We start from the raw sequence: 25,898 nt of genomic DNA, 5'->3' as shown, positions 1-25,898 counted from the left end.
AACACGACACGCAAATCCCTACACTCTCTCTCCCTTTAGCATCAAGACGCCAAAAAGGCAGAGAGGACACCTACACACAAGGGGTGGCTCAGGCAGAGAAATCATCCCAACTCTCCTCGTGCTCCTCGTCAGACTCGGCGGCGGGGACAGTCTCCTCGATGTCCTCCTCATAACTAGTCCACTTGAATCCTTGCTTCGCCATCCATGCAGCCTCTGGCGTGATGGCATCCTCAGAACCGCCAGAGACGTCCTCTCCAAAGAGCCTCATAACCTTCTTGTCGCGGCGGCGACTCTCCTTGGATGCCACGTGAGTCCTGTACTGCCCCTTTGCTTACATGCAGAAAAGAGTCTTCATCTTGTCCTTCAACTTCTTGGCCCACAAGGGCTCTTGGGAAGGTTGGGAAGACCTAGCAGCATGGTCCTCAACAACATCCTCTGCTCGAGCCTCCTCCTCATCAACAGCCCTCCTAGCAGCAGACGCCTCAGCACGAGTAGTAGTGTTGGCCCAGTTGGGCTTGACGCGGAGACTGATGGACTCATGCCGAATCCAGTCTGGAGCAAGGAACTCATCACCAGGGTACAACTTCTCCCAAGTCGTGGAGATCAACAGAAACAGGTATGGTCCATAGATAGGTACCTTGCGGGTGTACACCGCAAACCGAAGCTCGCACCACATGATGTGTGAGACATCAAGTGGCTGAGTCTGAGACATACGTGCCTCCTCGCACAGGAGCATCATGTCCACTAGATAGGCATGAACCTTGTCCTTGTCGCCAATGCGAGGGAACAGAGTGTTGCGGAAGATGCGATGCATGATATCCAAAAAAGAGTTCAGCACCCAAGTCGACTTGCCACTGGGAAGCACCTTCTCAACATAGAACGACTGTAGCTTGTTCTTGCTAGCAGACTCAGAATTGGCATGGGGGTGAACACCAACAGGTGTGTTGAGCCCGTCATCAGGAACGTGGAGCAGACCCATGAACTCCTTCTAGGTAGCAGTCAACTGACGGCCATTGATCATCCAGGTCATCCTCCGCTCATCCCCGGGGTGAAAGCAAACTGAGGCAAAGAACTGACAGATAAGCTCGGGGTCATAGTCAAGGTGGAAGGAGATCACATGTTCAATACCGAACTGCTCCACCAAATCCAGAGCTTCTCCAAAATACTCACGAAACTTGTCCTTCCTCAAGTGATTCATGTCTATCCACTTGACATCCACGTAGGTATTTTGCTTGTTCTTGATTACATCCAGATAAATGAGAGCCTGCTGCTTGGTCCAAAACAACTCATTGCCTCTGAGGATAGCACGAGCATTCACATAAGGGTTGATCTTCCGGCGTTCGATGTACTCAGTGAGGGGAATCTCGTCCATGCCCTTAGCAGGTTCCTTGTGCTTGCTGGCAGTGGTCTTGACATTGTACTTGGGGGCACTGGAGCCCTCTGGTGCTTCATCTTGAGGATTGCACGATCACTTGGAGCCAGTGTCACGACTGGGATTGGAACGGCGAGACCCACCACCTAGGACACAAGAGAACGCACACACAAAGAGCGAGAAGAATCAATGCAAAGACCATGGCAACGCAAGGGAAACAGGTAGAAAGCATACGAGATAAATGCCACAAGGAAGATGGGACAACAACGGTAGTGCCGCCAGGTCGTGCGGTACTAAAATTTTAGTACCGCTCCTAGTCGCGGTAGTACCGTGTGAGGATACGGTAGTACCGTGGCTTGGAGTGGTAGTAAGACCTTAGTCCCACAGAATGTGCGGTAGTACCGCACCGAATGGGCGGTAGTACCGGACAAGCGGTGGTACCGCAGCAGAAGCACGGTAGTACCGCACCGGTCAGATCCGAACCTACTTTTGAATCTGAGAAGACCCGCGAAACCACGGTGGAACTACGGTTGATCAAATCTACCACGGGATAATATATCAAGTATAATTTCTACGCAACACTACTCTCCTACAACCTTCTCTTGCAAAGATTTGGCCTAACATCTCAAGAACACATGCATCTCCCCAAAAACCTAGATACAAGAGAACCAACTAGAAAGAGAGGGATTTGGGGAAAAAACCTTGGTCCATGGCAAGAGGAAGTGGTGGGGAACGATCCCACCGGTCGGAATCCAAGGAGAGCAGCCGGAGACGGAGATCCGGCGAGGGACTCCGGCCCCGTTCTTGAGCGAGAGAGAGAGAGAGGCGAAGTGGGGAAAACTGATGAATGGGTATGGGGGAGTTAGAACCCCCCCTATTCCCGTCCTTATCCCCCATGCGCCTCCGACAGCGCGGTAGTACCGCGTATCATCGCGGTAGTACCTCTTGGGCGGAAGAACGGCACCAAAGCGGTAGTACCGCTCTCCCAGGCGGTAGTAAAAAATTACTGCCGCGCTAGGTGCGGTAGTACCGTGCACTCCATGCGCGGTAGTACCGTGGCTCACCGCGGTAGTACCGTGGGCTCAAGAAGAAGCAGTTTCCAAACACAAGGAAAGAGAGGTTATCATGAGTGTTGACGTAGTTGAGCTCGATCTCCCCTCGCCTAATGTGATCCCGGATGAAGTGATACCAAATCTCAATATGCTTCATCTTGAAGTGTTGCACCGGGTTGAGAGAAATCTTGATGGCACTTTCATTGTCACACCAAAGAGGCACTTTGTCCCAAATGATACCGTAATCCTTTAAAGTTTGCCTCATCCATACGAGTTGTGCACAACAACTACTGGCCGCTACATACTCCGCTTTGGTGGATGAGAGAGACACACAACTTTGCTTTTTGGAAGACCAACTTACCAAAGAGTAACCAAGGAATTGGCACCCTCCAGAAGTGGACTTCCTATCCACTTTGTCTCCCGCCCAATCGGAGTCCGAATAGCCTACAAGCTTGAAGTTTGCTCCTCTTGGGTACTGTCGGTGTCAAAACCGGCGGATCTCGGGTAGGGGGTCCCGAACTGTGCGCCTAGGCCGGATGGTAACAGGAGGCAGGGAACACGATGTTTTACCCAGGTTCGGGCCCTCTCGATGGAGGTAAAACCCTACGTCCTGCTTGATTAATATTGATGATATGGGTAGTACAAGAGTAGATCTACCACGAGATTAGAGAGGCTAAACCCTGGAAGCTAGCCTATGGTATGATTGTATGTTGTGATTGTCGTCCTACGGACTAAAACCCTTCGGTTTATATAGACACCGGAGAGGGTTAGGGTTACACAAGGTCGGTTACAAAGGAGGAGATATCCATATACGTATTGCCTAGCTTGCCTTCCACGCCAAGTAGAGTCCCATCCGGACACGAGACGAAGTCTTCAATCTTGTATCTTCATAGTCTAACAGTCCGGCCAATGGAGATAGTCCGGCTGTCCGGAGACCCCCTAATCCAGGACTCCCTCAGTAGCCCCTGAACCAGGCTTCAATGACGATGAGTCCGGCGCGTAGTATTGTCTTCGGCATTGCAAGGCGGGTTCCTTCTCCGAATACACCGCAGAAGAATTTGAATATGAGGATAGTGTCCAACCCTGCAAAATAAGTTCCACATTCCACCGTAGAGAGAATAATATTTTCGCAGATCTAATTTGCTGACTTGTTTTGGCAGCATGACGTTATGTCATGGCCCGGTGATTATTCGAACCGTTTCTTTCAATCAGCCCCGCACATAACGCGAGGCAGTTTTTCGACACGTCTTATCAAAGCAGAGATCGTGTCCCCTTATTACGGGATTCTCATCAATACGGGCGTGGGTAACCCAACCGCGCCATCAATTGGGGCGCTTGGGGGATAAGCGAGTTTTACCAGGAAAGTGGGGACGCTTAGTTTCGTCCGCCCATATAAAGGGATAAGGATCCACCTTTCTATCCACGCCTTCTTCCTCCTTTGCTCATCCGCTTCCGCACACTCGAGCTCTAGCGCCCAAGTCATCACTTCCACCTCAACCTTCTCCAACCATGTCCGGAGCGGGAGGCAAGTGGATGGTCTCCTCCGTCATGGAGGGAGACGTCAAGAAACTGAGGGGAGCCGGATACCTGCCCGACGACATCGCGCACTGGCTCCCTGATGAGGGGCAGCTCATCCCCACCCCCAGGCCCCATGAGAGGGTTGTATTCCTCACCCATTTCCTCCGCGGACTGGGATTCCCTCTCCATCCCTTCGCCCAGGGGCTCATGTTCTATTACGGCCTGGATTTCCACGATCTAACCCCGAACTTCATCCTCAACATCTCGGCGTTTATCTTCGTGTGTGAGGCCTTCCTCCGCATCAAGCCCCACTTCGGCTTATGGCTGAAGACCTTCAATGTCAAGCCGAAGGTGGTGGGCGGCCGCCAGGCGGAGTGCGGAGGCGCCATGTCGGGCAAGATGCCCAACATAACATGGCTCGAGGGCTCCTTTGTGGAAACCATAAAGGGGTGGCAATCGGGATGGTTCTACATCACCGAGCCGTGCGACCCCACATGGGTAGCGGCCCCCGAATTCCGATCTGGCATCCCCACGCGGCTCACCTCCTGGAAAGAGAAGGGCCTATCCCGGGGTAATTTGAAAGAGCTGACCAGACTCCAAACGTGTATTCAAAACATGGTGGACAAGAAGCTCAAGCTTGTCAACATAGTCCAGGTTATGCTCATCCGCCGGATACTCCCGTGCCAACAACGGGAGTTCACCTTGTGGGAGTTCAATCCGGCACAGCACCGAACTCTGAACAGGCTCTTCAACACGACTCATGAAGACGTCTGGAGGGTGCTGTTCAAAAGTGCCGAGGTCCCTCCCCCCATTACTGAGGATCGCGGATTCAGCGCGAAGTGCCAAGCCAGTGCGGTAAGCTGCTTCACCTTTCATAGGATACTTTTTATATAGATTGACTCTATGCGGGATCTAAACTCCCGTACTCTTGACAGGACTGGCAGAAGATGGCCGGACAGATCGATTGTCCGGCTCCCTTGCCCGAAGGCCCCACAGACGCTCTTCTGACAAAGATGCTGACTCCGGCCCCTTATAAGGTGCCGAAGAAGACCAAGAAGGCCAAGGGAGCTCGAAAGAGTTCTCGACACCAGGCGTCGTCGGACTCACCGTCCGATGACTCTGTGGTGCACTCTTCCCCCGAAGACAAGGAAGAAGAAGAAGATGATGCTCCCCCACCGACTGGGGCAGATAGAAAAAGGAAGGCCGCCCCAACTGGGGGGCCGAAGGGTCCAAGAAGGGAAGGACTCTCCTTCCGAACAACTCCACCGCCGCTGGCGAAGGCGAAGACGAGTGGCTGCCCAGGGCCAAGCCCCAAGGGAGATCGTAAGTATTCGGATACCAAAGTAACCCATAGGATTCCTTTGTCGCACTGCTTTCCCTAATCGCCGAACATGATTACGCAGGCCACCACGAGCCAATATGGAGGTGTCATTGGACGGCTCCCTGGGCACGTCGGACATGGATAGCGATCCAGTCCCGACCGCCACCTCCCCTCATCCTGCCGACGACGCCGACGTGTTGTCTCAAGAGGCACCAGATCGAGGGGAGACAGTCCCGGAGGTGCCTCAAGGCGACCTTCCGGACTCCGGGAGCAGAGGGGACGGGGCCCCTGAGAGCTCTGAGTTCGGCCCTCAGCCGAACACTGCGCCGGAACCTCTAGCGGTTCCGGGCTCGGGCAGGCTGTCTCCTCCTAAGAGGGGCAAGACGCATGTGCCGGTGACCTCTGTCCATCCAGAGGCGCCGGACAATCTACTGGAAGCGCTTCGCAGCGCTTCCATCGACGAGGAGCACCGCACTATCATGAGTGCGGTGATCCAGAAGGTTCAGTCCGCCAAGAGCGGAGTGACTGAAGCATGTGCTAGCCTTCTAACGGGCTTCGAGGTAAGTGTTTTAAAATGTAGTAGAAATATTACCGCATAGACAGTAGCCCCTGATGCTTTGTTCGGTGTTCACAAAGAAAAGCCGAACAGAGGATCAAATAATATCACAGGAGTCTAATAGAAGTATGTCAATATGCATATGCAGGCTTCGCTGCTGGCGTCCGCCGTACTGACTGCGGAGGTCGCCGTACTGAAACAGGACCTCGAGGGGTCCAAGAAAGAGCTCGGCCTTGCCAAGAGGCAGCTCGAGGAGAATAAGGGTAAGTCATACCCCGTCTATAGATATGTATATATAAAAAAGGATGCGATTGCAAAAATGACAGGATTATTGTATGTTTGCCAGGGGCCACGACCGAGGTGGCGACCCTAAAGCAAGCGCTAGCCCAGGCCGAAGATACGCTGGCCAAGGAGCGCACCGAGCGGGAGAAGCACGAGGCTCGGGTGGGCGAGGTGCAGCAAGAGCTCCAGGCTCTCGTGACAAAGCACGAGGCGTTAGAGCTTGACTCGAAGACGTGAGAGTCTGAGCTTGCTGCAGCCCTTGAGAGTGCAAAGAGTGCCAAGGCCGAGGCCCAGAAGGCTCTCCAAGAGATCGACGCAATGAAGAAGATAGCGGTGGGTAAGGCTTTCTATATGCAAAGCAAGCATGTAAAAGTAAATTACCGATTACTTACCCGGATCCGGAGCTCTTCAGGAGCATTCGCAGATTTGCCCCGCAGTGTGTCCGATGCCGCACAACTTTACCAGGCCGAGGACGGAAGCTCGATGGAGAAGCTGTTCTGGTCTCAGTATGCTGAGGCCAAACATCCGGTGTCGATGAGCGACCAGCTGAAGCAGATGGTCGAGCTACATAAGGCGGCCGATCAGGCCATGAAGAGCTTTATAGTCCGCTTGTGGCCTAGCGACGCCCTTCCGAACAGCTTCTTCGGCCTGGTGAGGCGGCTCGTGGATGCCTGCCCGCGCCTGGAGGTCATCAAGCGATCTGTCTGCATTGAAGGTGCACGCCGGGTTTTTTCCCGTGTAAAAACGTAGTGGGTCAAGCTAGACGTCGTGAAGCTGATCAAGGAGGGGCCGCCAGAGGGCAAGGAGCACCGCCACCCCGAGATGTACTACGAGGGTGTGCTGCCGGGCGCTCGTCTCATCGCGGACGAGTGCTCGAAAGATGTAATATTTGAGTAAACTTGCTCGTTTTATCCTGTATGATGAAAACTTGTTTCATATACGCTATGCAACGCTTGTGTGAATTTAAAATATTACCTTCTATTTGGTCGTTTATCCAATCTGAGAGATGGCTAGTCCTTGGCTTCTGCCCCCATGCCACGAGTGCTGGGGTGTTCGGGATAAACCTGAGCACTCTTGTTCCCATATTTGGGTTCTTCGAGGGAGGTGCTCAGCACAACGAACAAGGCAATCGGACTAATAATGCTTTATCACTCTCACTTAGCCATAGAATTCTATAATTTTAAATTTCGGTGAAGCCCCTGGTATTCGGAAGACCGAATTCGGGGTGCGATACATGCCTGTAAGCCGGACAGAGCCGGCCCCTCGCCCTAAGCGGCATAAGTCTTTAGGGACTCGAAAAACCTCGCCGAACAGCGACCAGTCTCTCGCCTTATCATGACAATGAGTTTAGGTTTCTCTACTGAGGTGCTTAGCCCGGCAGAACCGGGGCACAATCGCAGTAGTTCTCCTAGCGCTACCTTAGCCAATAGGGCGGAACGTGAGGTACCAAAACATAGGAGCCGGGCAAACCCAACATTTGACCGAAGACATGATTCGGAGCTGATGCATATAATGCTATAAGTTCGGGGTGCCGCACTTGTGAAAGTGTTCGGACTTTTCACACCGCATGGTGGGGTACGTAAGCCCCTGGTGTGTTGGCCGTACCAGAGTGTATGGTTGCAAGGCGTCATTAATGAACACATGGATATATATATAACAAAAAATGCAATAATAGTCGTAATGTCATGCATTGTTTATTAAAAAATTGCGTTGAAGCAGAGTGATACAGATAATGCGATAAGCAAAGAGTAGGACTATGTCCCTTCCAAAGGCAAGGTGAGGAATGACATTAAATTGAATATTTCACTCGTTACTGCAATCAACCTGGGAATTCCGTGGTATAACATAGCTGGCCGCCTTCTTGGTTGCTGCATCATGTGTTTGGCAATAATGCTGCCGGACAGTGTTTCCAGAGATTAAGGCCCTGAAAGAAAAAGAAAAATAACCAGACGGGAAGCCCCTAGTGCGGTTTAGGCCGCGTTTTGGGGCGCACCGCAGTTGTGCCCCTCCTCCCCACATGTGCCCATGGTATTTTTAATGCGTAATTATGTACGCGCGACACAAATATTGCCGTTGGGCTGGGATTGGGGTGGCCGCCGAATTTCTACACGAGCTCAGATCGCGTCAGGCGGTCTATTTGCCGATTGCCCCGAGCGCGCTTGAAGGTGTCCGGGCTTTGAAACGCCGAACTGGTTGATTGCCTTAAGAGGCTGCTTTGCGCTTCTGCTGCGAGGGTCGCGGTGTGTTCCTCTGTTCGGAGAGAGCGCTCTGTGTTTCCATTGACTGTAATAACTCCACGAGGTCCTGGCATCTTGAGTTTGAGGTATGCATAATGCGGTACTGCATTGAATCTAGCAAATGTGGTTCGCCCGAGCAGCGCGTGATAACCACTGCGGAACGGGACTATGTCAAAGATTAACTCTTCGCTTCGGAAGTTATTCGGGGATCCGAAGACCACTTCCAGTGTAATTGAGCCTATGCAATGGGCCTCTACGCCTGGAATGACGCCCTTAAAGGTCGTTTTTGTGGGTTTGATCCTTGAGGGGTCTATGCCCATTTTGCGCATTGTGTCCTGATAAAGCAGGTTCAGGCTGCTGCCGCCGTCCATAAGGACTCGAGTGAGGTGAAATCCGTCGATGATTGGGTCTAGGACCAGTGCGGCGAATCCGCCATGACGGATACTAGTGGGGTGGTCCCTGCGATCAAAGGTGATCAGACAGGAGGACCAAGGGTTGAACTTTTGGGCGACTGGCTCCAACACATAGACGTCCCTGAGCGCACGCTTCCACTCCCTCTTGGGGATGTGGGTTGCATATATCATGTTCACCGCCCGCACTTGTGGGGGAAACCTCTTCTGTCCTCCAGTGTCCGGCTGCTGGGGTTCCTCCTCGTCATCGCTATGTGGCCCCTTGTCCTTGTTTTTGGCAAGTAACTTGCCGGCCTGCTTGAACACCCAACAATCCCTGTTGGTGTGATTAGTTGGCTTGTCTGGGGTGCCGTGTATTTGACATGAGTGATCGAGTATACGATCCAAGCTGGACGGACCCGGCGTACTTTGTTTGAATGGCTTTTTCCGCTGACCGGGTTTAGAGCCTTTGAATCCGACATTGACTGTCATATCCTCAGTATTTTCACTGTTAATGCGGCGCTTATGCTTGTTGCAACGTGACCTGCTATTTCCGCCCTTGGTATCTGAGGTACCATGGTTCTTTGATATGTTATTACTGCGAGCCAGCCAGCTGTCTTCTCCCGCACAAAAGCGGGTCATGAGCGTCGTGAGAGCTGCCATAGATTTCGGCTTTTCCTGACAAGGTGCCGGGCTAGCCACTCGTCTCGGATGTTGTGCTTAAAAGCCACTAAGGCCTCTGCATCCGGACAGTCGACGATTTATTTTTTCTTTGTAAGGAATCGAGACCAGAATTGCCTGGCCGACTCTTCTGGCTGCTGAATTATGTGGCTCAAGTCATCGGCATCTGGTGGTCGCACATAAGTGCCCTAAAAGTTGTCGAGGAATGCGGCTTCCAGATTTTCCCAACAGCTAATGGAGTCCGCTGGCAAGCTGTTAAGCCAGTGCTGCGCTGGTCCTTTGAGCTTTAGTGGGAGGTATTTGATGGCGTGTAAGTCATCACCGCGGGCCATGTGGATGTGGAGGAGGAAATCCTCAATCCATACCGCGGGATCTGTTGTGCCGTCATATGATTCAATATTTACGAATTTGAAACCTTCTGGGAATTGATGTTCCATTACTTCGTCTGTGAAGCATAAGGGGTGTGCGGCGCCTCTGTATTGGGCTATATTGGACGCAGCTCGAATGGGTCTTGCCCGCTATGTTCGGCCCGGCCGGATTTGCTTTTACTGTATCCGACGTGACGTTTGTCGTCTCACAGAGTGGTGCGCCCTCGTGATCCGTATTTTGATATTGAATGCTTTGCCTTGTCCTCCAATATGTCTCGCAGGTCTGGCGTATCTCCCCATGCCTTTTTATTTGAATGTCGTTGGGGTGGGCTCTGAGCTTTTGGCTGGAATGCCTCTCTATCGCGGCCACGAGGTGGCCGATCAGCCGTATCATACGCTTCTTCCTCCAGTCGGGGTAGTAACCTGCGCCTTGGGTAACTCTTGGAGGGACGCTCGAGTTTATATTCCTCGACCGCGAGGACTTCAGTCCATTTGTCAGCTAGCAGATCTTGATCAGCTTGAAGCTGCTGCTACTTTTTCTTCAGGCTATTTGCCGTGGCCATAAGCCTGCGCTTGAAGCGCTCTTGTTCAACGGGATCCTCTGGTACGGCGAATTCATCGTCGCCGAGGCTTGCCTCATCTTCGGAGGGGGGGATGTAATTGTCATCCTCCTCCTCTCCGTCTGCCGCTCTCTTAGGAGAGATGGCTCCTTCATCCTCCTGCTCTTGCTGGAGGGGATTGTTGTTGTCTTCGGCACTATCCAGAGTGTTATTATCTCTTGTGCCGGTATCACCACTTTTGCATTGACGGGACTTAGAGCGGCGCCGCTGACGTCGGCGCTTAGGATGCTTCTTGGAGGGGTCATCCTCCGCTATCTCGTCGTCATTGCCTTCGTTGGGTGTATCCACCATGTATATGTCATATGACGAGGTGGCTTTCCAGTGCCCTATAGGTGCTGGTTCATGTTCGTCTCCAACATCGTCATCCATACCATCGATGTCTTCGGAGTCGAAGTCGAGCATGTCGGTTAAATCATCGACAGTGGCTACAAAGTGGGTGGTGGGTGGGCGTCGAATTTCTTCGTCGTCCGCATCCCAATCCTGTTGGCCATAATCCGGCCAGGGCTCTCCTGACAAAGAGAGAGACCTTAGTGAATTCAGAATGTCGCCGAAGGGCGAGTGCTGAAAGATATCCGCGGCGGTGAATTCCATGATCGGCGCCCAATCGGATTCGATTGGCGGGGGCGCAGATGGTTCGGAGTCCGGAAGAGAGTCTGGCACCGTGTAGTCACGGGATGCGCAGAGGGTAATGCTGGTGTTTGGCTCGATCGCTATTGAGACTGCGGCCCCTGAGGCGGTGTCTAGCCACCCGTCCCCGATCGGCGCAGTTGGCTTCGAGCTAAGGGTCGGAGCTAATGCAGGCGCGGCCTCTGCGGTACTGTTTGGCGGCAGAGCTAGGTCATACCCATCACGATAGTGCGGCGCGCCCGGCTGTGGCTCGAATCCGTCAAAGATCAAGTCTCCGCGGGTGTCGGCCGTGTAGTTCAAATTTCCAAATCTGACCTGGTGGCCAGGGGCGTAGCTTTCAATCTGCTCCAGATGGCCAAGCGAATTAGCCCGCAGTGCAAAGCCGCCGAATACGAGGATCTGTCCGGGGAGAAAAGTCTCACCCTGGACCGCATCGCTATCGATGATAGTAGGAGCCAAGCCTAACGGCGACGTCACAGAGGAACTCTCAATGAAAGCACCAATGTCGGTGTCAAAACCGGCGGATCTCGGGTAGGGGGTCCCGAACTGTGCATCTAGGCCAGATGGTAACAGGAGCCAGGGAACACGATGTTTTACCCAGGTTCGGGCCCTCTCGATGGAGGTAAAACCCTACGTCCTGCTTGATTAATATTGATGATATGGGTAGTACAAGAGTAGATCTACCATGAGATCAGAGAGGCTAAACCCTAGAAGCTAGCCTATGGTATGATTGTATGTTGTGATTGTCGTCCTACGGACTAAAACCCTTCGGTTTATATAGACACCGGAGAGGGTTAGGGTTACACAAGGTCGGTTACAAAGGAGGAGATATCCATATACGTATTGCCTAGCTTGCCTTCCACGCCAAGTAGAGTCCCATCCGGACACGAGACGAAGTCTTCAATCTTGTATCTTCATAGTCTAATAGTCCGGCCAATGGAGATAGTCCGGCTGTCCGGAGACCCCCTAATCCAGGACTCCCTCGGGTACCATAAGCCAAAGTTTGGGGTATGAGCCAAATATCGAAAGATTCGCTTGACCGCCACATAGTGACTTTCCTTAGGTGCGGCTTGAAACCGTGCACAAATTCCCACACTCAACATGATATCCGGTCTAGATGCACAAAGGTAAAGCAAGGATCCAATCATGGAGCGATATACCTTTTGATCCACCGCTTTACCATTGGGATCTATGTGAAGTTGGCACTTGGTGGGCATTGGAGTGGAAGCCGGCTTGACATCACTTAGCTTGAATCTCTTGAGCATGTCTTGAGTGTATTTGGCTTGGTTGATGAAGGTTCCTTCTCTTCTTTGCTTCACTTCGAACCCTAGAAAGAACTTCAACTCTCCCATGGAAGACATCTTGAACTTTGAGGTCATGAGAGCGGTGAATTCCTCATTGAAAGCTTTGTTAGGGGAACCAAAGATAATGTCATCAACATATAGTTGGCATACAAACAACTCCCCTTTGACCTTCTTAGTAAAAAGAGTGGGGTCGATTAGCCCAACTTCAAACCCACGATCTTGTAACAACTCCGTAAGGTGGTCATACCACGCACGTGGGGCCTGTTTAAGCCCATAGAGTGCCTTCTCGAGTTGATACACATGATCGGGAAAGTAGGGATCCTCAAACCCAGGGGGTTGCTTGACATAGACCAACTCATTAATAGGACCATTAAGAAAAGCACTCTTCACATCCATTTGTTGCAACTTAAAGTTGTGATGAGAAGCATAAGCAATCAACAAACGAATGGATTCAAGCCGAGCAACGGGAGCAAAGGTTTCACTGTAGTCGATACCCTCGACTTGGGAGTAGCCTTGTGCCACCAATCTTGCCTTGTTGCGAATGATGGTCCCATGAGCATCTTGCTTGTTCTTAAATATCCACTTGGTTCCAATGACATTGTGGTTACCCATTGGCCTTGGCACCAATCACCACACCTTGTTGTACTCGAAGTTGTTGAGTTCTTCATGAAGGAAATACGCCCTAGAGGCAATAATAAAGTTATTATTTATTTCCTTATATCATGATAAATGTTTATTATTCATGCTAGAATTGTATTAACTGGAAACATAATACTTGTGTGAATACATAGACAAACAAAGTGTCACTAGTATGCCTCTACTTGACTAGCTCGTTAATGAAAGATGGTTATGTTTCCTAACCATAGACATGAGCTGTCATTTGACTAACGAGATCACATCATTAGGAGAATGATGTGATTGACATGACCCATTCCATTAGCTTAGTACCCGATCATTTAGTTTGTTGCTATTGCTTTCTTCATGACTTATACATGTTCCTATGACTATGAGATTATGCAACTCCCGTTTACCGGAGGAAAACATTGTGTGCTACCAAATGTCACAACGTAACTGGGTGATTATAAAGGTGCTCTACAGGTGTCTCCAAAGGTACATGTTGGGTTGGCGTATTTCGAGATTACGATTTGTCACTCTGATTGTCGGAGAGGTATCTCTGGGCCCTCTTGGTAATGCACATCACTTAAGCCTTGCAAGCAATGCAACTAATAAGTTAGTTGCAAGATGATGTATTACAGAACGAGTAAAGAGACTTGCCGGTAATGAGATTGAACTAGGTATTGAGATACCGACGATCGAATCTCGGGCAAGTAACATACCGATGACAAAGGGAACAAACGTATGTTGTTATGCGGTCTGACCGATAAAGATCTTCGTAGAATATGTAGGAACCAATATGAGCATCCATGTTCCGTTATTGGTTATTGACCGGAGATGTGTCTCGGTCATGTCTACATTGTTCTCGAACCCGTAGGGTCCGCACGCTTAACGTTACAATGACAGTTTCTTTATGAGTTTATATATTTTGATGTACTGAAGGTTGTTCGGAGTCTCGAATGTGATCACGGACTTGACGACGAGTCTCGAAATGGTCGAGACATAAAGATCGATATATTGGACGACTATATTTGGACACCGGAAAGGTTCCGGGTGATATTGGGACAATACCGGATCACCGGGAGGTTATCGGAACCCCCCGGGAGGTATATGGGCCTTATTGGGCCTTAGTGGAAAGTAGGGGAAAGGAGCAAGGGAGAGGGAGCCCCCCCAGGCCCAATCTGAATTGGGAGGGGGGCGCCCCCCTTTCCTTCCTCCCTCCTTCCTCTTCCTTCCCTCTCCTACTCCTAATAGGAAAAAGGGGAGTCCTACTCCCTGTGGGAGTTGGACTCCCCCCTAGGGCGCGCCACCCTCCTTGGCCGGCCCCCTCCTCCACTCCTTTATATACGGGGGCAGGGGGCACCCCATAGAGACAACAATTGATCATTGATCTCTTAGCCGTGTGCGGTGCCCCCCTCCACCATAATCCTCGATAATATTGTAGCGGTGCTTAGGCGAAGCCCTGCGACGTTAAAACATCAAGATCGTCACCACACCGTTGTGCTGACGAAACTCATCCCCGACACTTTGCTGGATCGGAGTCCGGGGATCGTCATCGAGCTGAACGTGTGCTAGAACTCGGAGGTGCCATAGTTTCGGTGCTTGATCGGTCGGGCCGTGAAGACGTACGACTACATCAACCGCGTTGTGCTAACGCTTCCGCTTCCGGCTACGAGGGTACGTAGACAACACTCTCCCCTCTCATTGCTATGCATCACCATGATCTTGCGTGTGTGTAGGAAAATTCTGAAATAACTACGTTCCCCAATAGTGGCATCCGAGCCTAGGTTTTATGCGTTGATGTTGTGCACGAATAGAACACAAGTGAGTTGTGGGCGATATAAGTCATACTGCTTACCAGAATGTCATACTTTGGTTCAGCGGTATTGTTGGATGAAGCGGCCCGAACCGACATTACGCGTACGCTTACGCGAGACTGGTTCTACCGACGTGCTTTCCACACAGGTGGCTGGCGGGTGTTAGTTTCTCCAACTTTAGTTGAACCGAGTGTGGCTACGCCCGGTCCTTGCGAAGGTTAAAACAGCACCAACTTGACAAACTATCGTTGTGGTTTTGATGCGTAGGTAAGAACGGTTCTTACTAAGCCCGTAGCAGCCACATAAAACTTGCAACAACAAAGTAGAGGACGTCTAACTTGTTTTTGCAGGGCATGTTGTGATGTGATATGGTCAAGACATGATGCTAAATTTTATTGTATGAGATGATCATGTTTTGTAACCGAGTTATTGGCAACTAGCAGGAACCATATGGTTGTCGCTTTATTGTATGCAATGCAATCGCGCTGTAATGCTTTACTTTATCACTAAACGGTAGTGATAGTCGTGGAAGCATAAGATTGGCGAGACGACAATGATGCTACGATGGAGATCAAGGTGTCGCGCCGGTGACGATGGTGATCATGACAATGCTTCGGAGATGGAGATCACAAGCACAAGATGATGATGGCCATATCATATCACTTATATTGATTGCATGTGATGTTTATGTTTTATGCATCTTATCTTGCTTTGATTGATGGTAGCTTTATAAGATGATCTCTCACTAAATTTCAAGATAAAAGTGTTCTCCCTGAGTATGCACCGTTGCCAAAGTTCGTCGTGCCCAGACACCACGTGATGATCAGGTGTGATAAGCTCTACGTCCATCTACAACGGGTGCAAGCCAGTTTTGCACACGCGGAATACTCAGGTTAAACTTGACGAGCCTAGCATATGCAGATATGGCCTCGGAACACTGAGACCGAAAGGTCGAGCGTGAATCATATAGTAGATATGATCAACATAGTGATGTTCACCATTGAAAACTACTCCATTTCACGTGATGATCGGTTATGGTTTAGTTGATTTGGATCACGTGATCACTTAGAAGATTAGAGGGATGTCTTTCTAAGTGGGAGTTCTTAAGTAATATGATTAATTGAACTTAAATTTATCATGAACTTAGTACCTGATAGTATCTTGCTTGTTTATGTTTGATTGTAGATAGATGGCCCGTGCTGTTGTTCCGTTGAATTTTAATGCGTTCCTTGAGAAAGCAAAGTTGAAAGATGATGGTAGCAATTATACGGACTGGGTCCGTAACTTGAGGATTATCCTCATTGCTGCACAGAAGAATTACGTCCTGGAAGCACCGCTGGGTGCCAGGCCTGCTGCTGGAGCAACACCAGATGTTATGAACGTCTGGCAGAGCAAAGCTGATGACTACTCGATAGTTCAGTGTGCCATGCTTTACGGCTTAGAATCGGGACTTCAACGATGTTTTGAACGTCATGGAGCATATGAGATGTTCCAGGAGTTGAAGTTAATATTTCAAGCAAATGCCCGGATTGAGAGATATGAAGTCTCCAATAAGTTCTATAGCTGCAAGATGGAGGAGAACAGTTCTATTAGTGAGCATATACTCAAAATGTCTGGGTATAATAATCACTTAATTCAACTGGGAGTTAATCTTCCGGATGATTGCGTCATTGACAGAATTCTCCAATCACTTCCACCTAGCTACAAGAGCTTCGTGATGAACTATAATATGCAAGGGATGGATAAGACAATTCCCGAGCTCTTCGCAATGCTAAAAGCTGCGGAGGTAGAAATCAAGAAGGAGCATCAAGTGTTGATGGTCAACAAGACCACTAGTTTCAAGAAAAAGGGCAAGGGGAAGAAGAAGGGGAACTTCAAGAAGAACAGCAAGCAAGTTGCTGCTCAGGAGAAGAAACCCAAGTCTGGACCTAAGCCTGAAACTGAGTGCTTCTACTGAAAGCAGACTGGTCACTGGAAGCGGAACTGCCCCCAAGTATTTGGCGGATAAGAAGGATGGCAAGGTGAACAAAGGTATATGTGATATACATGTTAATGATGTGTACCTTACTAGAGCTCGCAGTAGCACCTGGGTATTTGATACTGGTTCTGTTGCTAATATTTGCAACTCGAAACAGGGACTACGGATTAAGCGAACACTGGCGAAGGACGAGGTGACGATGCGCGTGGGAAATGGTTCCAAAGTCGATGTGATCGCGGTCGGCACGCTACCTCTACATCTACCATCGGGATTAGTATTAGACCTAAATAATTGTTATTTGGTGCCAGCGTTAAGCATGAACATTATATCTGGATCTTGTTTGATGCGAGACGGTTATTCATTTAAATCAGAGAATAATGGTTGTTCTATTTATATGAGTAATATCTTTTATGGTCATGCACCCTTGAAGAGTGGTCTATTTTTGATGAATCTCGATAGTAGTGATACACATATTCATAATGTTGAAGCCAAAAGATGCAGAGTTGATAATGATAGTGCAACTTATTTGTGGCACTGCCGTTTAGGTCATATCGGTGTAAAGCGCATGAAGAAACTCCATACTGATGGACTTTTGGAACCACTTGATTATGAATCACTTGGTACTTGCGAACCGTGCCTCATGGGCAAGATGACTAAAACACCGTTCTCCGGTACTATGGAGAGAGCAACAGATTTGTTGGAAATCATACATACAGATGTATGTGGTCCAATGAATGTTGAAGCTCGTGGCGGATATCGTTATTTTCTCACCTTCACAGATGATTTAAGCAGATATGGGTATATCTACTTAATGAAACATAAGTCTGAAACATTTGAAAAGTTCAAAGAATTTCAGAGTGAAGTTGAAAATCATCGTAACAAGAAAATAAAGTTTCTACGATCTGATCGTGGAGGAGAATATTTGAGTTACGAGTTTGGTTTACATTTGAAACAATGCGGAATAGTTTCGCAACTCACGCCACCCGGAACACCACAGCGTAATGGTGTGTCCGAACGTCGTAATCGTACTTTACTTGATATGGTGCGATCTATGATGTCTCTTACAGATTTACCGCTATCGTTTTGGGGTTATGCTTTAGAGACGGCCGCATTCACATTAAATAGGGCACCATCAAAATCCGTTGAGACGACGCCTTATGAACTATGGTTTGGCAAGAAACCAAAGTTGTCGTTTCTGAAAGTTTGGGGCTGCGATGCTTATGTGAAAAAGCTTCAACCTGATAAGCTCGAACCCAAATCGGAGAAATGTGTCTTCATAGGATACCCGAAGGAGACTGTTGGGTACACCTTCTATCACAGATCCGAAGGCAAGACATTTGTTGCTAAGAATGGATCCTTTCTAGAGAAGGAGTTTCTCTCGAAAGAAGTGAGTGGGAGGAAAGTAGAACTTGATGAGGTAACTGTACCTGCTCCCTTATTGGAAAGTAGTACATCACAGAAACCGGTTTCTGTGACACCTACACCAATTAGTGAGGAAGCTAATGATAATGATCATGAAACTTCAGAACAAGTTACTACTGAACCTCGTAGATCAACCAGAGTAAGATCCGCACCAGAGTGGTACGGTAATCCTGTTCTGGAAGTCATGCTACTAGATCATGATGAACCTACGAACTATGAAGAAGCGATGGTGAGCCCAGATTCCGCAAAATGGCTTGAAGCCATGAAATCTGAGATGGGATCCATGTATGAGAACAAAGTGTGGACTTTGGTTGACTTGCCCAATGATCGGCAAGCAATTGAGAATAAATGGATCTTCAAGAAGAAGACTGACGCTGACGGTAATGTTACTGTCTACAAAGCTCGACTTGTCGCAAAAGGTTTTCGACAAGTTCAAGGGATTGACTACGATGAGACCTTCTCACCCGTAGCGATGCTTAAGTCTGTCCGAATCATGTTAGCAATTGCCGCATTTTATGATTATGAAATTTGGCAGATGGATGTCAAAACTGCATTCCTGAATGGATTTCTGGAAGAAGAGTTGTATATGATGCAGCCGGAAGGTTTTGTCGATGCAAAGGGAGCTAACAAAGTGTGCAAGCTCCAGCGATCCATTTATGGACTGGTGCAAGCATCTCGGAGTTGGAATAAACGCTTTGATAGTGTGATCAAAGCATTTGGTTTTATACAGACTTTTGGAGAAGCCTGTATTTACAAGAAAGTGAGTGGGAGCTCTGTAGCATTTCTGATATTATATGTGGATGACATATTACTAATCGGAAATGATATAGAATTTCTGGATAGCATAAAGGGATACTTGAATAAGAGTTTTTCAATGAAAGACCTCGGTGAAGCTGCTTACATATTGGGCATTAAGATCTATAGAGATAGATCAAGACGCTTAATTGGACTTTCACAAAGCACATACCTTGACAAAATTTTGAAGAAGTTCAAAATGGATCAAGCAAAGAAAGGATTCTTGCCTGTGTTACAAGGTGTGAAGTTGAGTAAGACTCAATGCCCGACCACTGCAGAAGATAGAGAGAAAATGAAAGATGTTCCCTATGCTTCAGCCATAGGCTCTATCATGTATGCAATGTTGTGTACCAGACCTGATGTGTGCCTTGCTATAAGTCTAGCAGGGAGGTACCAAAGTAATCCAGGAGTGGATCACTGGACAGCGGTCAAGAACATCCTGAAATACCTGAAAAGGACTAAGGATATGTTTCTCGTATATGGAGGTGACAAAGAGCTCATCGTAAATGGTTACGTTGATGCAAGCTTTGACACTGATCCGGACGATTCTAAATCGCAAACCGGATACGTATTTACATTAAACGGTGCAGTTGTCAGTTGGTGCAGTTCTAAACAAAGCGTCGTGGCGGGATCTACATGTGAAGCGAAGTACATAGCTGCTTCGGAAGCAGCAAACGAAGGAGTCTGGATGAAGGAGTTCATATCCGATCTAGGTGTCATACCTAGTGCATCGGGTCCAATGAAAATCTTTTGTGACAATACTGGTGCAATTGCCTTGGCAAAGGAATCCAGATTTCACAAGAGAACCAAGCACATCAAGAGACGCTTCAATTCCATCCGGGATCTAGTCCAGGTGGGAGACATAGAGATTTGCAAGATACATACGGATCTGAATGTAGCAGACCCATTGACTAAGCCTCTTCCACGAGCAAAACATGATCAGCACCAAGGCTCCATGGGTGTTAGAATCATTACTGTGTAATCTAGATTATTGACTCTAGTGCAAGTGGGAGACTGAAGGAAGTATGCCCTAGAGGCAATAATAAAGTTATTATTTATTTCCTTATATCATGCTAAATGTTTATTATTCATGCTAGAATTGTATTAACCGGAAACATAATACTTGTGTGAATACATAGACAAACAAAGTGTCACTAGTATGCCTCTACTTGACTAGCTCGTTAATCAAAGATGGTTATGTTTCCTAACCATAGACATGAGTTGTCATTTGACTAACGGGATCACATCATTAGGAGAATGATGTGATTGACATGACCCATTCCATTAGCTTAGCACCCGATCGTTTAGTTTGTTGCTATTGCTTTCTTCATGACTTATACATGTTCCTATGACTATGAGATTATGCAACTCCCGTTTACCGGAGGAACACTTTGTGTGCTACCAAACGTCACAACGTAACTGGGTGATTATAAAGGTGCTCTACAGGTGTCTCCAAAGGTACATGTTGGGTTGGCGTATTTCGAGATTAGGATTTGTCACTCCGATTGTCGGAGAGGTATCTCTGGGCCCTCTCGGTAATGCACATCACTTAAGCCTTGCAAGCAATGCAACTAATAAGTTAGTTGCAAGATGATGTATTACAGAACGAGTAAAGAGACTTGCCGATAACGAGATTGAACTAGGTATTGAGATACCGACGATCGAATCTCGGGCAAGTAACATACCGATGACAAAGGGAACAAACGTATGTTGTTATGCGGTCTGACCGATAAAGATCTTCGTAGAATATGTAGGAGCCAATATGAGCATCCAGGTTCCGCTATTGGTTATTGACCGGAGACGTGTCTCGGTCATGTCTACATTGTTCTCGAACCCGTAGGGTCCGCACGCTTAACGTTATGATGACAGTTTCATTATGAGTTTATATATTTTGATGTACCGAAGGTTGTTTGGTGTCCCGGATGTGATCACGGACTTGACGAGGAGTCTCGAAATGGTCGAGACATAAAGATCGATATATTGGACGACTATATTTGGACACCGGAAAGGTTCCGGGTGAGATTGGGACAATACCGGATCACCGGGAGGTTATCGGAACCCCCCGGGAGGTATATGGGCCTTATTGGGCCTTAGTGGAAAGGAGGGGAAAGGAGAAAGGGAGGGGGCGCCCCCCCAAGCCCAATCCGAATTGGGAGGGGGGCCGCCCCCCCTTTCCTTCCTCCCTCCTTCCTCTTCCTTCCCTCTCCTACTCCTAATAGGAAAAAGGGGAGTCCTACTCCCTGTGGGAGTTGGACTCCCCCCTAGGGCGCACCACCCTCCTTGGCCGGCCCCCTCCTCCACTCCTTTATATACGGGGGCAGGGGGCACCCCATAGACACAACAATTGATCATTGATCTCTTAGCCGTGTGCGGTGCCCCCTCCACCATAATCCTCGATAATATTGTAGCGGTGCTTAGGCGAAGCCCTGCGACGGTAAAACATCAAGATCGTCACCACACCGTCATGCTGACGAAACTCATCCCCGACACTTTGCTGGATCGGAGTCCGGGGATCGTCATCGAGCTGAACGTGTGCTAGAACTCGGAGGTGTCGTAGTTTCGGTGCTTGATCGGTCGGGCCGTGAAGACGTATGACTACATCAACCGCGTTGTGCTAAGGCTTCCGCTTCCGATCTACAAGGGTACATAGACAACACTCTCCCCTCTCGTTGCTATGCATCACCATGATCTTGCGTGTGCGTAGGATTTTTTTTGAAATTACTACGTTCCCCAACACTTCATGCATGGCATTAAGCCAATCCGGATCTTCGAGTACTTCATATGCCTTTTGGGGTTCAACACAAGAGACAAACGCGTGATGTTCACAATAGTTTACCAATTGTCTACGAGTGCTTACCCCCTTTTGAATGCTTCCAAGTACATTCTTCATGAGATGACCCTTGGTGGAGAGCTTGGAAGCAATCTTGGCGGGACGACACTCCAATTCCTCCTCGGTGGTGAGTTGAGGAGCGGTCACTTGATCATCTTGAGCGACGTCTTGAGCTTGTTCTTGATCTTGAACTTGCTTGGAGGAGAGAACTTGACCTTGGGCATCACTTGGTGTGTCAACACCGTCTTGAGCATGATCTTGCCCTTGGTCTTGTTCATGAGGATGGGGGCCTTCACTTTCTTCTTCGGAAGCATGTGGGCCTTGGGTTGGTGATGGCTCCACTTGAGTGGAGAATTGTCCTTCTCCTTCGGCCACAAGGGGTTCCTCAATGGGTAGGATAAAATCAACACCCATTCTTCTTATGGCTTGAGGAGGAATTTCATCACCTACATCACAAGTGCCACTTTGCTCCACTTGGGAGCTGTTATTCTCATCAAACTCCACGTTACACGTCTCCTCAATAAGTCCCGTGGATTTATTGAGGACACAGTAAGCATGAGAATTTGTAGCATAACCAACAAATATGCCCTCATAAGCTCTAGCCTCAAATTTAGACAACCGAACACCTTTCTTGAGAATGAAACACTTACACCCGAACACCCGAAAGTACTTGAGGTTGGGCTTGTTACCGGTGAGTATCTCATATGGAGTCTTGTTCAAGCCCTTGTGGAGGTAGAGCCGATTGGATGCATGACACGCGGTGTTGATGGCTTCGGCCCACGGAGACTTGAACCCCGCCATCATGGTCCTTGCCGCATCCATCAACGTCCGGTTCTTCCTCTCCGCAACACCGTTTTGTTGAGGGGTGTAAGGTGCGGAATATTGATGCTTGATCCCCTCATCACTGAAAAACTCATCCAAGGTGCAGTTCTTGAGCTCGGTGCCGTTGTCACTTCTTATTGTCAAGATCTTTGCATTGTGTTGACGTTGTGCTTAATTTGCAAAGTCAATGACGGTTTGTTGGGTCCCGCTCTTTCTCTTGAAGAAACACACCCAAGTATATCTTGACTAGTCATCCACAATCACCAAGCAATACTACCTACCCCCAAGACTATCAAAGGATGGAGGCCCAAAGAGATCCAAGTGAAGGAGCTCCAAAGGCCTCTTTGAGTAAATGATAGTCGTGGGAGGGTGAGCTTTCTCATGAAGCCTTCCTTCGATACAAGCACTGCAAGCACGATCTTTAGCAAAACTAACATTCGTTAGTCCATGGACATGGCCCCCCTTGAGAAGACTTTGCAAAGATCTCATATTGACATGGGCTAAACGGCGATGCCAAAGCCATCCCACATCAACTTTAGCCATTAGGCATGTCGCGGTCTTAGTGGGTCGCTCCGAAAAGTTAATCACATATAGACCATTCTCGACATGCCCAACAAAGGCTACTTTAAGAGTCTTGCTCCACAAGAGGGCCACGGTATCAATATCAAAGAAAGTGGCAAAGCCCATGATTGCAAGTTGACGAACGGAAAGTAAATTGTATGCAAGGGACTCAACAAGCATGACCTTCTCGATCGTGAGATCATGAGAGATGACAACCTTGCCAAGTCCCAATACCTTAGAAGATGAGGCATCACCCCACTCGACATTGGTGGCCATAGAAGGAATCTTGTGCATGTCCACCACCAAGTCCTTGCTTCCGGTCATATGATTTGTAGCTCCACTATCGAGGAACTATGACCCCCCACCGGAAGAAAACACCTACAAGAGATCAATGCTTGGTTTTAGGTACCCATTTTGTAATGGGTCCTTTGATGTTAGTAACAAGGGTCTTGGGAACCCAAATAGACCACTCAATGTACTCATGAGGAGAACCAACAAATTTGGCATAGACATGCCCATCACTAGCACGGCATAACACATGAGAAGGATTAAAGTCACCGGCTTTGTTGGGAGGGGTGGCATTGCCCTTTTTGACACCGCCACCCTTCGCATTGTTCTTCTTATCCTTGGAAGGACTCTCTCCCTCCTTCACAAACGTTTGCTTGAGAGGAGGAGGTCGTTTGGTCTTCTTATCCTTCTTCTTGTTCTTGGGGTTGGGTGCGAACCTAATCCCCTCCTTGGCCACAACTCCCTTTTGATTTCTCAAAAGGTCGTTTAGGTTCTTCTCACCTTGTATGCATGACACAAGGACTTTCTCAAGTTGCTCCTTCTACTTAACATTCTCCTCAATAAGATGCACATGCTCACAACAAGGGTTAGTAGCATTTGCATTATCCATTAACACCATACGAGGAAAAGTGGCTTTCTCCTTGGTTAGCTTCACTTGGAGTTGATCATGAGACTCCTTTAGGGTAGCATGAACACCCTTCAAGACTTTGTGAGCCTTGTCGAGAATGTCAAACTCCTCTTTGAGTCTAGAAAGATCAACCCCAAGCTTTGCCTTCTCGGAGTTTAGCACACGAGAAACAACAAGCACATGATCAAGATCTTCATTTAATTTAGCATGATCATCATTGTGAGACTCCTCAAGAGCCAAACGAAGACCACGCTCTTCCTCAAGAGCATTGGAAAGATCCGAAATCTCATCGGCATAGTCACGACTATGCCCCTCCATCTTAGAGATGGTATCTTCGTGAGCCTCGATCATGTCATTGGCTTCACCAAGTTGTTACAAGAGAGCAACAAAGTGCTTCTTGGATTTACCCTTGAGTTTACCCATAAATGCCTCAAACTCATTCACCTCCACATTAGTTCCCTCATGTTCATCAATGCTATCCGTCGAAGAAGGATGATTAATGATGGTAGTTTTGATGTTGGGGGTTACCTTGTTGGTGGCTTTAGCCATGAGGCACTTGGCGATGATGCTCTCATTGGGTGAGTCAAAGAGAAACACCCGTGGAGTCGTCGCAATGGCAACGGAGGCCATGGCAACCGACTCACCATCTTCATCATCGTCATCATCCTCATTGTACTCTTCCTGTACCACCAATGCCTTGGGAGGAGTCTTCTTGGTGAAATTGCTCTTGTTGGGGAACGACTTGGCCTTGTCCTTTTGGATGAGCTTGCCACCATTGTCTTCCCTCTTCTCATAAGGGCACTCCGCAACAAAGTGGCTTACATTGCCACAATTGAAACAAGTCCTCACTCGTTGCTTGCCCTTTGTGCCACTTGAATTGTTCTTGTTGAAGTTGGGCCTTGAGTTCTTCTTGCTCCAAAATTGCCTTGAAGCAAGGGCCATGTGTTCATGATAGGCATACTTCGTATCTTCGAGGTTGCTCTCCTCTTCTTCCTCTTCGTCCTCTTCCTCCATACTAACCTTGGCCTTTAGAGCAAGGTTGGGTTTCTTTACTCTTTGAGAGTGAAGTACCGCATTGTCGGCGGTCTTGTCCAAGATGCTCATAGCAACAAACTCATCCAACACATCACTTGAGGACAAGGTGTGGAAGTCCGGCCTTTGACAAACGACGGAGGACATGGCTTTGTGGTAGGGCATCATTGCCTTGAGGAATTTGCGCTTGATCCAATTGTCATCCGTGTCCTTGCTTCCATGATCTCGAAGCGAGACCGCGAGTTTGGTTACCCTCCGATAGAGCTCACGAGGTTCTTATTCTTTCATTGCAAACTCATCAGCTTCATCTTGCACCACTTCATAGTTGGAGCGTTGAATGCTTGCGCTTCCCCGGTAGAGGGAAACCACTTGGCGCCAAGCATCTTTGGCCAAGGAGTAGGGCTGGAGATGAGGAAGGTCTTCAGGTGGGATAACTTCTTGAATAATGAAGAGAGCATTCTCATTGAATTGATTATCCACAGCTTCTCTAGGAGTGAAGTTGCTTCGGTCATGCGGATAGAAACCTTCTTCAATGATTCTCCAAAGGTTAGTGTTCACATGATTTAAATGATGCTTAAAACGATAGACCCAAGAGTCAAATTCAACATTCTTATCAATCTTAGGGGCCGGGCAGGCATGATTCAAATGAGTGGAAGGGAGAGGTCCACCATAGACAAGTGGAGGTTCCACATGGGCAAAGATGTCGGTGCCACTCTTACCACTAGTAGGAAGGGCTTTCTCGCTAGTAGCTTCCCCCTTGTCGGAGGTAGCATCCGTCACCTT

Source organism: Triticum aestivum, chromosome 5A (genome assembly GCF_018294505.1).
Source record: "Triticum aestivum cultivar Chinese Spring chromosome 5A, IWGSC CS RefSeq v2.1, whole genome shotgun sequence".
Taxonomy (NCBI): domain Eukaryota; kingdom Viridiplantae; phylum Streptophyta; class Magnoliopsida; order Poales; family Poaceae; genus Triticum; species Triticum aestivum.
Note: the sequence above shows the minus strand (reverse complement) of the source record.